The 15,169-nt window shown below is 35.4% G+C and overlaps 1 protein-coding gene across 6 annotated transcripts in view; it reads right to left on the bottom strand.

Annotated features, from left to right (window-relative positions):
- The window catches only part of LOC107699007 (PTB domain-containing engulfment adapter protein 1), a 94,097-nt gene that overhangs the window by 33,679 nt on the left and 45,249 nt on the right, over nt 1-15,169 (bottom strand). For 4 of the 6 annotated variants that reach the window (XM_016500153.1, XM_016500143.1, XM_016500154.1 and 1 more), the window contains exon 1: nt 15,057-15,163. The exons of 1 other annotated variant lie outside the window; for it this stretch is intronic. The gene's annotated coding sequence lies outside the window, so the exon portion shown is untranslated. Of the gene's footprint in view, nt 1-14,949; nt 15,032-15,056; nt 15,164-15,169 lie in introns of those variants that run through there. One more of the 6 variants, XM_016500147.1, reaches the window with a different exon arrangement.

Genomic DNA, 15,169 nt, shown 5'->3' with positions numbered 1-15,169 from the left:
AAAAAAGTGTTGAAAATTACCAGTCTTTCATGTTAAATTTAATCTTCATATTACAACAATAAAAACATTTTATTTATAAAAAGCATCAGCAGCAACACTAATAAGCAAAATAAATGTATAGTGTCTAATGTTTTCAAATGGAGAAAAGAAAGAAAGGACAGGCGTCATCTTCATTTTAAACTACAGTTTTAACAGGTTTATAAGCTAATAGACTAAAGAGTAAAGAATAATTCACTGGCTAATGTTAATTCACTGAATAATATTCTCTGGAATATTGAAATATAACAAACAAAACATCGTATTTTATTGCATTTCTCAACTGGCATGTTATATCAGAATTACTAATAATGTTTTTGTCGTTCTAGATTATGAAATGCCTGCTGACAGCGCAGTTTGTCTATGCATTTACACAGAACTATACTCAAACTGCGATCGCTCGCGGAGATAATAAATAATTAATTTCCATAGAGTTGTATTTATTTAATCTTGTTAAAAGTTACATGCGGTGGCCGTGTTGGAGCATTTCCTGAGCATCAACCCGGTGAGTGAACAGCAAAATGCAGACGACTTCACGAGACTAATGATGAGCATAGACAACAGAGAGAATTAAATTCAGCGCTTTTATTTCCAACATGCACTTATTCATGGCTGTATTTAATTCATGCAAAGTTACGTCTTTATTGGGACAGGACTTGACAGATTATTTTTAACCGACTCCGACTTCACGAGACTAATGATGAGCATATAGACAACAGAGAGAGAATTAAATACAGCGCTTTTATTTCCAACATGCGCTCATTCATGGCTATACATTATTTAATTCAGGCAAAGTTACGTCTTTATTGGGACAGGACTTGACGGATTATTTTACGTGACTCAGTAAGTTTATTCGGATTATCTTACGTGACTCTATTCCTTAGAGACAAGCTGCATAAACTAGCTACATTTCAGGCATTTATGTAACACAATATGTGCATTAATTGCTGTTATGTTAAATAAAGTTTCCTGCGCGCAATTCTCAAAACACCCACAAGATGGCGGCGTTTATCGGTGAATCCGACATTACAAATCCGATAACCGATTATGGTAAAATGCTTAAATATCGGGAAAAATATTGGTAAATCGATATACCGGTCGATCTCTACTTGTTAACTCACCTTGTACAGCATTGCACTTGTGATATGGAGCACTTGGCTACAAGACCCGTGAAACATGAGTAACTATAAAACATCTCAAAGACTTGTATAAGCTAGCTAAAATGGCATGGTTGCTTCAGCAACTGCATTTTTATCTCAGGTTTGTTTTAGTGCAATTCACTGGACATTTCACTTTGAAAGAGTTGCAAAGCAAGAAGCAATGTAATATAATTTTGCAGAAATGTCATCGCAGGCACATTTTTACAATGAGCCTGGATTGCAATACACCAAAACAAAACAAAACAAAACAAACATGGAATGAACACATGCCATGCTGTTAAGACTAGCAAGGTCACATGAACAGAATGATTATCATCAATCACAGTCTTTTATCCCAAACAGTGGTAGAGCTCTGACAGATGAAGAGGACAGTAATGAGGCACATAGCCCTGGCTGGCAATAAGGGAAAAGAAGACCACAGCTTATTAAATGCAGGATAAAACCAGGCTGCCAAGATGTCTTACAGCTGCTCACAGCTCATAGTCTCCACAGGAGCTGCAGAAAACAACCAAGGTCAAAACATGAGCATGTAAAAAGACCAACAACTGAGGAGTCATTGGTGAGAGATTTGATGCATTAGACACATTAGATGCATTAGACATGGTTTAAACATAAGCACACACAATGTGTGCAAAAACATAGAATGTTTGCCTGTGATTTCAAACAATTTGTTGTTTTGCTGTCCCAAATCTTGGACAAGGGAGCAAAACAACTTCCCAAATGAAAAGCTGTTCAAAAAGGTGGGTAGCATACTGTATTCTGCTTTCTAAGATTCTTTCTTTTAGGCCAATAGCTCATATCCTTGGGGGATAAGGCAATCTCATAATGCAACTAGCTAAGAAACTTATATAAAATATATATATATTGCAACATGGTAGCAATGTGAAATCAATTGTGAGCACTATTCACTAGATGAAAGATTCTGAGCTTTTAAAAGCAATCACCAATAAGGTTCCATTTCAGTTAGTATACTGTCTTAGAGGGCAGTTGCCCAAGTAGCAGTAGACAGCAAGGCAACTCACTAGGTTTTGGAATGGAGTCAAAGTGTACACAATAAATAACAGAAAATAGTGCTCAGCGAGAGTAAACAGCATATTGTATATCTTTTACTTCCTTTTATTTGCTGTTACTCAGACATGCATTAATGTTAGCCAGCTAACAAGAAGCAGTTTTTCCCTGAAAAAAAGGAATGTAACTTTAGAAGTAAAATCTAATAAGCACATTATCATTATATGTACCTACAAATGCGCACATTGATATGCTTACCTTGTGCACACATTTTTCATGCAAATGTAAACAACAACAGGCTATTTAGAAAGTTAGTACAAAAATTATTAGGTTGAATAACAGGGTTTATCGGAGAACGGCATTGATTGAACTGCATTTGGGTTTATTGTGCACCTCTGAGAATACAGAGGCATTTATCACATAATCGTATCATGACATGAATCAGATCTATTGACTGAAACATGATGAATCTCTCAAGATTCAAGCTTTGACTTTATCAGAACATGTCTGTAAGATAAAAGAAAAACTGAACTGTACTAAATAAGAAATAACTAAAATATCATTCTTGAAATTACATCATAGCCATCTCATATAACCTTCACATGATCACATGATGAAAATTAATGCTGAGAAAATTCACACAATTTTCTGTGATTAATGTGGATGTTTTTACATGAATACACACTAATGTTTTTCCCCACTTCCTGTGGCTAGTATCATATGCTCACACTAATTAAACACTCCTTATCCAGGAAAAATGGCAGTCCCTAAATGCAACTGCCTCCTGGAAACCTAGCTGATCCTGCCAGCAACATATGCTTGTTCAAACTTAAATCACAATGGTTCACATGGTCAGTACAGTAACTGCTAATTGTGACTATAGCTACATTTTTAAATCTATTCAAAGTCCCAATAAAAAATATGTGATGGATATAAATTTAAACAGTCTTTCAGAGTACATCTTCATATGATAATAAACCTAGAAAAACACAAGATGGATGTATATTAAAAATATTCTGCTATTCAACTGTCCAAATATATATTTTCTTTTTGATCATTGATACTAGTTTGAGAGAACTGAGACAAATTGAATATCTGGAAGCAAAAGGCTTCATTGTTGTAATATGGTATTGAGAATGTTGGAGTGAGACAGAAAAACAGGACATAAAAAAAAGATTTCAACCATAAAGTCCATTTTCCAAGCTCCCTCAGCACAATCCTCAAATGGAATAGAAAAGAAATCCCTTTCTGCAGTTATAAAATTAAACACATGTGATCCAAGAGTACAGGCAGTATACATGTCAAATCAAATTACTGGATTTTAAATCCAAACGCACAGCAATGTATGTATACCCTGCCCAGCTGTCTTCACAAAGGGCAACAAAGGTAAAACAAAATGTCCTGGCTCACAGAACAAAAGAAGCGAGAGCAAGCCAGGCCAGCTAGAGGGAGCATGGGGCCAGAAGTGAGATGAAAGGCTGGAAGTATAAAGCAGCAGTAGGTGGTGATGGCTTTCTTTATCTTGACTCTGCCATAAAGAAACAGCAATGCCATAAGTGATCTGCTTTTCTGACAGAATACTTGCTGTGTCAGTGGTGGTAAAAGGCCATGCTGTACTAAACACCCTAGCTTTGAGAAAACGACCCAGTAACGGCTGATTGATTACTGTCGGATAGCAGGTGTCAAATGCACAGGTCTCTTGTGGTTCAACTCTATTCTGCTGATGGACTAGTGCATAGAACATTTCAGCAGACAAAACATGTTTGTAAGGTCTTTCTGAACGGCCTCTCTTTCTCTGTATGTGTCTGTACTTTCATGTAAAGGTGAAGTGGGTAATTTCTGTGCCACCTGTGTCAAATCAAACTAAACTGAAAATTTCAAAATTACTATTGGTCTGACAAACAGATTCCACCCTAAACCAAACCATTGCTGTGTCAGGCTAGTCAGAATGTTAAAAAATGGACACAAGCAAAAAAGCTACGGTTAGTTAAAGAATTTTTTTTTTGTACAATCATGTCTGCACAGATGAGTAAGGAAAAAGGACTGTAACATCAAGTATTGTAAATTACACACATCACCTTGAAAGATTAAGGACCCCCTGAAGGTGAAATATGGCACATCTGATAAAACTCTTTAGGGTAGCTGCAGGATTCTTGTCCAATTTCTCGAAGGCCAAAGCCTAAGTGAAACAGAGGGTATTCACACAGTGCATAAACACTGTAATTATGCATTACGCAGGTTTTCTGTGTGTATCCTTAATTATACCATAGTTCAGAAAAGCAGATGCAAAAAGCCATCTAACTGAGATAATAGGTTAACAAAACAAGGATTTTGTCATGATCACTCTTGAATGAACTTGACAGAAATTTCCATAAATGCCATGCCATTGAAAACTTGTAAAAAGATTTCTTTCAAAATTATATGCACACTACCCTTTAAAAGTTTAGTATCGGTAAGATCTTTAAACCTCACCAAGGCTGCATTTATTTGATCAAAAATACTGCAGATACAAAATTGTTGAGAACTATTATTAACATTTATATTCTATTTTAATATATTTTAAAATGTAATTTATTCCTGTGATGACGAAGCTAAATTTTCAGCAGCCTTTAAGTGATGATCCTTCAGAAATCATGTCGATATGCTGATCTGGGGCTCAAGTAACATTTCTTATTATTATCAATGCTGAAAACAGTTATAAACACACACACACACACACACACACACACACACACACAACAGGAGTGGTCTTGAGGTTAAATATCCATAAATGTTCTTTAAGCATACTTGTGCATCAAATTAGGCAACATTGTGCCATCTCGTAATTCACATAAAAGCACCTCTTCAAAGCAATAGTTCAGCCACACAAAAAAAGTCCTCAGGCTGAAATCTCATTTAAGTTTATATACCATTAATCTATCAATACAGTCAGTGCCTCAGGTAAGCATCATGGATATCCTAAAACGATTACATTTCCGAAACGGCACCACGGTCCAACTCACTCCACATCAACTGAATCATGTGCCAGGCATGACTTAAAGCATCTTGGGAGAGACTTTGAAGGTAAATACAGCTCAAGTTCAGGGTTGAATGATTCTAATAACTTTGTGAGTGTCTAGTGCTGTGAGACTCTCTTGCCTTGAGTTAAGATATGAACCTGAAAAGACATTACAGCTGCAGTTTAGACTGCTAATCCTCTGTATACACAAAGTACATTTTACACTAGTGGCTTGTCAGCTAAATTTGGGCCTGACAGACTTAAAAGTTTTTGGCTACTTAATAAGGTTAAAATGTGAGCACATCAAGATTTCCCATGAACTTGTCTCGAAAAGCAAATGCAAAGACATGGTATTTGATGTAAAGCTTTAATCTTTTGATTTTGGCACAATTTAGCATAAGAAAAGAATTCTAGTAGAAAAACTTGAGTGGTTTCTATCAGCCAACATCAGATTTGTTATGCTAGATATTTTAGATTAGATATAGATTTTTTCCCCCTCATTTCTTGGGTAACAATATACAGACACACACAACATTTATTCTGATGACATTTGCCTGTAGCCATTATTTTGATTTCATTTCTTGGTATACTTCAGGTGTTTTCTCTGTTTTTGTAGACTCCTTTTCAACCTCCATGGTGCTGGTTTAAAGGAATACTTCACACAGAAAATTAAAAATTTGTCATTACTTACTCGCCTTCATGTTATTCCAGACTTGTATATGCTATTATTCTTTCTGTGGAACACAAAAGGGGAAATTACATGCTCCCATTTCCCATACAACAACAGTTCTTATTGACCATGTCTGTCAATATATAGCAAAATATAAAAATTAGATGTAGTCCTTTTCATTTGAAGTAGTATGTGTGGAAAAACTGAAATTCTGTCATTATTTTGCTGATAATCTTGCCTCCAGTGTCAAAGATAGAATCAGTGAGTCGAACTCACAAACTGGATCAGCTCGATTTGTGACTTGCCGATTCATTTATCCAGTCTCAGCAGTTCTCAAAGTTAACAGCTCACTGGAGGGGAAAGTTATCAGTGAATAATGACTTAAATTGCAGTCTGTTCCTCACACAAAGCCAACCCAAGCTCATTGGGAAAACGTGCCTGTGGCGACAATTACACTGTTTCTTGCACATTTCACACCACTTTCAAGTAAAATGTCCACTGAGTTGTACTAAAAGCACATTGCGTTTCATCCGAAAAAGATGATTGTGAATCTGCCAATGTTTTATTATGGTGGTTATTAACAGTAGTTTGGAAATGAAATGTCTGGTAAGTGGTGCTAAAAGGTTAATGCTCTATTGCAAAAATAATGCAACGCCTACACTAAACAGGTGTTAACAAAAGCAAACATGAGAAAAAATGTATTTGCTGAAGCAACCATGCTGTTTTAGTTTGCTTTGATCTGTTATTGTGATGCATTTCACAGGACTCATACCGTATTGCAATGCTGTACCAGGTGAGCTACAAAGCAAGTTTATCATGTCTGAAAAGTCATATGGAACTGGTTTTGTGATGCAAACATATTAGTTTACAGGTCATGCACTATGTTACAAGTTCATAACGTAGTGTTGTGCAAGGAACGGAGCTATTTTTAGCTGTACAACAGTTCGTTTTGCTGCTTGATATTGAAAATTGGTGCGTCTTACCATATTATTTAAATGTATTATGTTAATTATGAACACACTGGTTTGTAGTGCAAAGAGTTTTACCGTTTACTGCACATTGTTATTCTTCTCGTTATTTCCCAAGCAGCTAATGATCTGGAAATCTTGCCCATAGGCTTACTTCCGTGTTGAAGAAAACGGTGGTTAACTTGTATGAAAATAATTTAAAATTGCCTGTGTTTTTTACTGCCATTACCATTTCAGCTGAAAAGTGCAGTGAATTGTACATTTTTGGAGTTTCACAGAAATGCAGAGGTACATTTTTCCAATGCTGCAAAAAGCTATTATCCTTTAGAAGTTTTTGTAATGCAGTATAGCACACAAGTTGTATGAACTGCTTTTCATGGTGTTTTTCCCCCCTAAGGTAACTATGACTATCATTGTATGGAAAAGAGCAGTGTGAAGACACATCAAAAACTTTCCCTTCATGTTCAACAGAAAATAACAAAGGCTTTGAACAACACGAGGGTGAGTAAACAATGGCAGAAGTTTTATTTCTAGGGTCCTTTAAGGCAGTGTTTCCCAACCTTTTTTTAGTCGCGGCACCCTTTGGAAATTTGAACAAACTTGTGGCACCCTACAAAATTAATTTTGTCACAATATTTGAATTTCTAACTTCGATATGATCATTTGAAAAGTATAGATATTCGGTACAACAGGGAAGAACTGCAGAATATAATGTCATACATATATTTTTAATATTATAAAAAAAATTTGTCCATCAATGGTGGCAATCAGTAGGCTAATTTCTATTGAAGAGACCAATTTATATGACAGATTTTAATGTAGGCTTTTATACATACGTAAACATTATTTAATTACCATTATAACTAGCTATCTCACAAATTTTTGCTCACTCAGTGTTTTTTTAATTTTACAGTGGGGTAAGTCACACCATCTGAAAGTGAATCCTGCGCTGTGAACTAATTTTCGGCAGCCGGAATTTCGCCGCATCTCTAATTATTGGCGACATCAGAAATGGATATTATATAATAGATGCTTTTTTGAACATTTTAGCAATTTAAAAATATTAAAAAAGGATTTTTTACACGGCACCCCTGCTCGCGACAGACGGCACCCCAGGGTGCCGCGGCACCCCGGTTGGGAAACACTGCTTTAAGGTATTCATTCTATTATATATACTATTTTTGTTCATTCCTTCATTCTAACCTGCCACTCCAGGTGCTGGCTTAAGTAAAGAATACCTAAAGCACTGGATGAAACACACTTGCTGACTGGCATACACTAATTCTAAGCCATACCCTTCATTGAAGAATAGTGTCCTGTGGGAGAGGTTTTCAATAATCCATCACCTGAGGTCACATATTCTCCTCACACACCAGTTCTCCCTTTTTCTTTTCTCACATGAGTCGCTCCAGCATCTTACCCGCATACACTTCCCATGTTGCACAAGCTTGCACAATTCATACACCCTTTGCAGATTATATTTCACATATTTCATTTCTTATCTCTTCAACTTGACCTTAATCAACTCCGCACTAAAACAGTGTGCCTGCTCATGCGAAAGACTCAATTTAAAAGGGAAACTATGTGGCAACAAGTGTGCATATCATCAGTGTGAGACATTTGAAAACAACAGAACTGTAAGCGCAATTTAGTTTGCAAATAACTCAGCAATGCTTTTATAGAACCTGGCCTTTTATTGCAAAAGCGTGACATTAGACATGATAATGGCTTCACTGGTTGGGAAATTATGTGGCACCGAACAGGCACTCAGATGAAATCACAGTGGCATGTGAATTATCTACAGTCAGGTTAAGAGTGGTGAAAAATGACTGGAAATCACATGTTCATCACAGGTGCTAATATTGCAATTTGTGATATTTTAAGATGCTTTGACAAGCACTTGCCTTCTGAAGAATATGACTGGACACAGTAAAAGATGCTGTAAAATTAAATAGTCCAGACTTCGGCCTATGCCTTGAAACAATCACAATCAATAAAGAACATAAAAATTGGATGGACTAAGCTGTCCGGCAGCAGAACAACTGCTTCTGTAGGTGCACCCATTATCTCTTTATCGTATAAGGATAGGGAAGGTAATTGCTTTGTGTTGACATCTTAAGGCTGGGCATCAACAGCTGCATAAAATCAGGGAAAAAATCCCATTCCAGCATAATTGTCAATGGAGACAAGCCTTGTAATGAAGAAAAATAAATCACATTGGGTTTCATGAGAATGATTTTTATGGGTCTAGCTGGGGAAGAATCTGGCACATACTGATTAGGGCACCCACATAAATAACTTCAAATCAAGTTATGTAGGCCTAGCAGAATATGTAATATACAAACTGTTGGTTCTTATTAAACAACTTAGCTTCAGCTGGCTGATGGATTTAAACTCTAATGGGAGCTTAAGTAATGAGATGGTATGAGATGGCAAAAACCATGATGCAAAAGTATTTCTTAAAACATGCTTCTAGATACTTTTAATTCAAAATAATGAAGACTGGAATTAATGAACATGATTTCAAACAACTAAAACCAAGATAATTGTATACACGAAAGAACAGACAGAGCAGGGGCATTATACACTGCTTAAAAACACATCTTAACATCTTTAAAACAAGAAGAAAATTGCATAACAGTATTCCAGAGGATATATTTTGTTGTAAAGTTACATTAAATTTCAAGCATAAATCTGTGAACCTAACCCAATTTAGAGAGGCAAGTCATTTGCAAAATTGCTAATTAGGTAAGAAACTTGTATTAATATAAAACTGCTTCAAGATATTTTCAGTCTTAATCTTAATCTTTTTTACCTTCTAAAAAAATATTTTTTAAATGGAAAACAAAAAAAATGCTAATTAAGAAAATGATTTTTGAGGTACAAGAACCTGTCTTTTCAATCACAGCTATAAGGTCATTGACAAATTGTTGGTGAATGCTTTGGAAAATGTCAGCAAACATGTCACTTGCCATTTCAAGTGGAAAATGCAAGTGAGAAAGGTTTCCAAACTAATTAAAAAAACTAACAGAAAATAACATTATTTTGTAAACTTAAGCTTTTATTCACACAAACTGCACATGAATGTGTATCATCAAACTAATTTAAAAGTCAGTGTAGACACAGTAGGCCTATTTCAAGGGACAATAATGGGCTGCAGAATAAACTTCCCCATGTAGTCAGCAATCTCAAAGATGTATAAATCCTGAAATTCCAAATAGTGGCTGTGCCTAGAAGCAACCAATGTAATAAGATTTATCTCCCAAGAGCTATGTCTTATGCCCTCTCAAAGTTGGGCTTGAGAGTCAGAAGTACAACCAAGTCCTGGAGGGCATGCACTTCAAACCTCCACAGTCATTTGGTAAAAGCCACAACAATAAGAATAGATTAGAACACTTCAGCGACCATAACGTGCACCAGAGTATAAATATATCCAATTTTTCCTCAGGGGACCACTTCCTCTGGGGCCAGCAAAGGTAACAACCTAATTAAGATATGACAGATTTATAAGAAAAATGCTGTGTAAACAAATGTTTGTCACTGGACATGAGAAATACCATAAAACACTAAAGGGTCTGTGAAAAAAAACAAAAAACAAAAAGAAAGATCACAGGTAAAATAATTTTCATGGTATTTAGTGGGAAATCATAAATGAATAATTAATTACAAATGAAAATGTTATCATAAACTCCTTTCTTCCATAGAACACAAAAAGTGAACTTCTGAAGAACATCCTGGTTGCTCTTTTCTATTGTCAACTTCCAAAATGAAAAACAGCCAGAGACTCACCACGCCTTCAAAACAATCCAACCAAGGTGCGTAGACCAAAAAGGTTTCCCAAAAAGTAAAATACTTGAAAAAGTCTGCACACTCTAAAAAAACCATCATGTGATTTCTTAAATCAAGATGGCTCCTAGTTCCAACATTGTTAGCTTGGCATTGGAAATGGTGAACATGTGACCGAAACATTTGCCTTGTTGCCTTGTTTTTTTCAGTAAATTGCTTACACTGCTTTCATCTCGCTTGTGACTTTTTCAACTTCCAAAATGACAATGAAAAGCACCATAAAAATACAGTGGTCCACACAACTGCAATGTTCCAAGGCTTTTAAAGACATACAATACCTTAATGAGGCAAACACAAAGTTGAGTCAGTTCTTAAATAATTCCAGACCAAATGTCATTGACGTCAAACCATCCAAAGCACCTTATTTTAAAACGGAAGTTTTTTATTTTTATTTTTTACCATTATCACCAAAGACAAACTCAAAGATAACGATTGTTTTCAAACAGGTAAAAAACAGATAGTCCCACTCCAATGCATGCTTCTGATTGAGCCAATGTTACAGTAAAAAAGATAAAAAAATCTTTAAACTTTTTGTTTTTAAGTTAATTAGAATTATTTCAATCAATCATGCTAAATTGCACTTCTAAGTTCTAATGGTTTTCCTCTAATCTGGACTTTAACGACAGATGAAGAAATTTTAGTTGTAAAAAAAAATGATGAAGTAATGAAGTAAAAAATTCATGCCATTCATGACAGAGCCATTATATTCAGACAATTCACTGTCTGTACCAGTAATGAGGTCACTGGATGTTTGCCTCATCCTTTTCTATGTATGCCCTCATTTGCAATTTGGTGCTTTCAAAAATACATCTGGCAGATGAAAGATATTGATCGTTATATTTTTTCACATTTAGTAACGCCAAAAACTGGAGCTGATTGTACTGTTAAAACTGCTCTCTGACAAGAAGTTCACTGTACATGAGTACAAAGAGAAAAAAAGTTTAAATTGAGAAATCAAGAAAAGAGTCGAGTCATGAATACCACTGAGCATAAAAAGCAAAATACTTTATTCAAGTATGATATTTATGCTAAAAGGATGGCAGAATAGGAGAGCTGAACACCCCCCTGAAATAATCGATGTGTAATGCAATTACGGTTATGCATTGTAAGATGTGCTAGGCCTATTAACAGATTGTTAATTAGTTTTTCCTTTCTTCAAGGTTTCTAAAGGACTAATGCATGCCAAAGAATGCACATCTAATATATGTTTATGTGGATTTACTTAGCTACACTTTGGGGACGCATTTGTCCTCAGAAGTGAGCTCAATCTGACAAAACCTTCCTTTGGGATATCCAGGGATGCCCTCAATTTGAAATATTATTCATGCATAAATAATATATATTTATTTCATTTTAAAACTGCAAACGTTTCCATTTAGGGGTTAAGGTTAGTCGGTAGTATTCATAATTAGCTTTATATAAAAACAGTACAGTCTCTGGCTTGTCCTCATTTAGATAAGCTAAGTTAACGTGTGTATAGTACCACAGAACCTTCACTTCTTTGGAGCTATGAAAACTGCAAATCAGCATATCACCGAAAATGAACATCCTGCACATTTATTAACTTCCCAGTTCGGAGGCAATTTAAAAACAGTATTTTCAAACATTAAAAAAACTCCCCACTTCTTTCATAAATTGTATATCAAAAGGAAAATCTCTCTTGAATAATCAACTACATTGAGCATTTGTAATTAAAAAGAGCTTTGGAGTTTCGTGTTTGACAAAAACAGAAAAATATGCTTTTAGATCAGTAATGCATCTATGCAATCTATGAAAAAAAGTAATATGCTTTAGACAGAAAGGAAACATGTCATTAAACATAAAAGCGGGACAACCGACCTTGCAAAGTTTTTGGATACAGTAATAATGTTCTCCATCAGACTAACAAAGACCTACATACAGTAGTAGACTTACACAAACAAACCTAGAAAGCCAGCGAGAACTGAGAACATCAAAATGTTCATATGGTGTGATATTTTTTCTCTGTTCAAAGGAATAATTTCAAGAAAAATAAGAAAAGTTACAAGAAAAGTTTATCCAGCCATAAAAAAAAACATCAAAAAGTGCTCATATTCAAGGTCTTTTAAAGCTGTTTTGTGTAAGGAACAGATCAAATATAAGTTATATATAATAGTTATACATGAGCTATTCACTGCAAATCTTTCCTTCAGCTCTTAACATCATGCCATTCCACATATTTGAACAAAAACTAAGAGTTAATTTATTCTAAATTTCAAAGGGGCAATTTTTGAAAAGTCATGACTTGTGTTCTGCCTTGTAACTTTATTCACACAAGTTTTATTAAAATGTGTTTATTAAATGTTTTTACTATATTCATATGAAATATATTTTGAGCACTAGTCCAGTGTATATTTTTCATTTCCTTTTACTAACAAAAGGTATGCATTAAGTTTTTATTAGCCATTTTCATAATAAATAGTCCCAATCTCTACACTGTAAAAAAAATCCATAAAATATACGGTAAAAAAACAGCAGCTGTGGTTGCCAGAAAAACACGGTAGCAACATTTTAGATTTAACTTAAATTTACATTTAAATACCGTAATTTCATTAACTGATATAATGTTAATATACCAACCTATTGAAGTACTGAAATCTGTTTTGTAACTTTGTAATACACTGATAACCCCCCCCCCCAGCCGTAAACCTAGGGGAAACACTGATTAACCATTTAACAGGTTTTTACTGTAGCATTTTTACAGTCTTTTGCCTTTAAATTCACGGTCATTTTTTACAGTGTATCCTACGGTGCAAAAATAAACTGAATAAGCCTAATTTTCACTTATCGCTCACAAAAATATACATCATAGGGATTTTAAAACTATTGGAGAGAGAAAAAACTAGCATTTCCAAAGCCGTTCAGTCTTTTTTTTTTTTCATTAAACACACTGAACAAAAACAAATATTACAAAGTCTTGCACTGGCACCTCATGCTGTGCAAATGACTAAATGGCCAGAGAATAGATGGCAAGAAGAATTCCTTCAAGTCTCCTTACTGGCATAATATTTGCTATAGCGGAATGGTGATAGCGGTGGACTTCTTGAGATTCAGTGATTAGTTTGCCTTTCTCAGAGTGGGACTGTAAATTCAGTAAATCTGACTGGCTCACACTAACGGAAAAGGTATTGTCATGCAGATTACAGTCTGGAAATGGCCTCTAGAGGTATCCATGGACAGACCTAGCCAGTCCTTTCCAGGGACACTACATGGCCAAAAAGGAGTTTTAACTACTGAAGAAAAAAAACTGAAGTAGGATGAAACCCTTGTGCAAGCTATAGAAAATGCTACTTAATATGATCATATGTCTATGCATAAAATACAGAACATGATATACAAATAGACAGCCAAAAAAAAAAACATCTTATTTTGAAGATAACAGACAAGCAAATAAACAGATAGAAAGCCAAATAAACAGACATGAAAAACAGGCAAACAAATAGATAGAAAAACAGACTGAAAGGCAGCTACACAAAATGCAGATTGACAGACAGATACAGTAGACAAATAAACAGAAAGACAAGTAGACAGTATCTACAGCACCTATCAGACGAGAAACAAACAGCTAGACAGAACGCAAACAGCTCAGACAGCTAGATAGACAAATTAGCAGATATATAGACAGATAGACAAATAAAAAGACACTAATAAACATACAGACTTTGGCAAGTACAGTGTATACAGGTGAAGTGGAAAATAGTCTGATAAACTGTCTGCTAAATATATTTTCCATCAAACAATAGCCTACAGAAGAAGAAAAATAAGAATATTACATGTAAAAACGTATATCCCATTTTACCATTCGCCTAAAAGACGAACAGATTTTAACCCAATAATTAATCGCGTCAATATAACTATATAGCATCAATCTGAAAACAAACACTGAGCAACTGTAAGGCGCATCAGTAACCTGCACTTTTCTGCTAATTAAAAACCAAAGCAAAGCTTAAGGAGATGCACCATGTCCAGCAACAGATACCCAACTAACGTTACTCCATAAAATCCACTTGTCAATTTGAAGATCACAGTTAACAGCCGAAAGATCCCGCCTGCTGGCACTCGTGCATCCGTGTTACAGAAGGAACCTGCTCGAGCGCATTCCATCCTTACAAATTCCGTCCGTAACATTTCTCTGACATACAGCTTTAAACAAACCAATGTTTACATCATGGCTGAAACTACTTCATCTGACGAACAGAATGTAAAAGTAAGTTTTACACACGTTCTCTACAAGCGCTGACTCACTTTCCAGGACTTCAAGTTTCTTTTGTTAATAGAAGCGACGTACAAACACAATCCACGTTCTCGAAACGCTTACTTTCCAAAGGAAAAGTAGCCTACGATCCACTCACCGAAAAACACGAATCCTTCGCGCGTCCTGAGCAGAGCAGTGCAACACGCTGTCTTCTACACACACTCACTCCCTCATCTTCCCCCCCCCACACACACACACACACACACAGAC

Source organism: Sinocyclocheilus anshuiensis, unplaced genomic scaffold (genome assembly GCF_001515605.1).
Source record: "Sinocyclocheilus anshuiensis isolate Anshui unplaced genomic scaffold, SAMN03320099.WGS_v1.1 scaffold18, whole genome shotgun sequence".
Taxonomy (NCBI): domain Eukaryota; kingdom Metazoa; phylum Chordata; class Actinopteri; order Cypriniformes; family Cyprinidae; genus Sinocyclocheilus; species Sinocyclocheilus anshuiensis.
The sequence above is the reverse complement of the archived record's forward strand: the minus strand, read 5'-3'. Positions and strand labels throughout refer to the sequence as shown.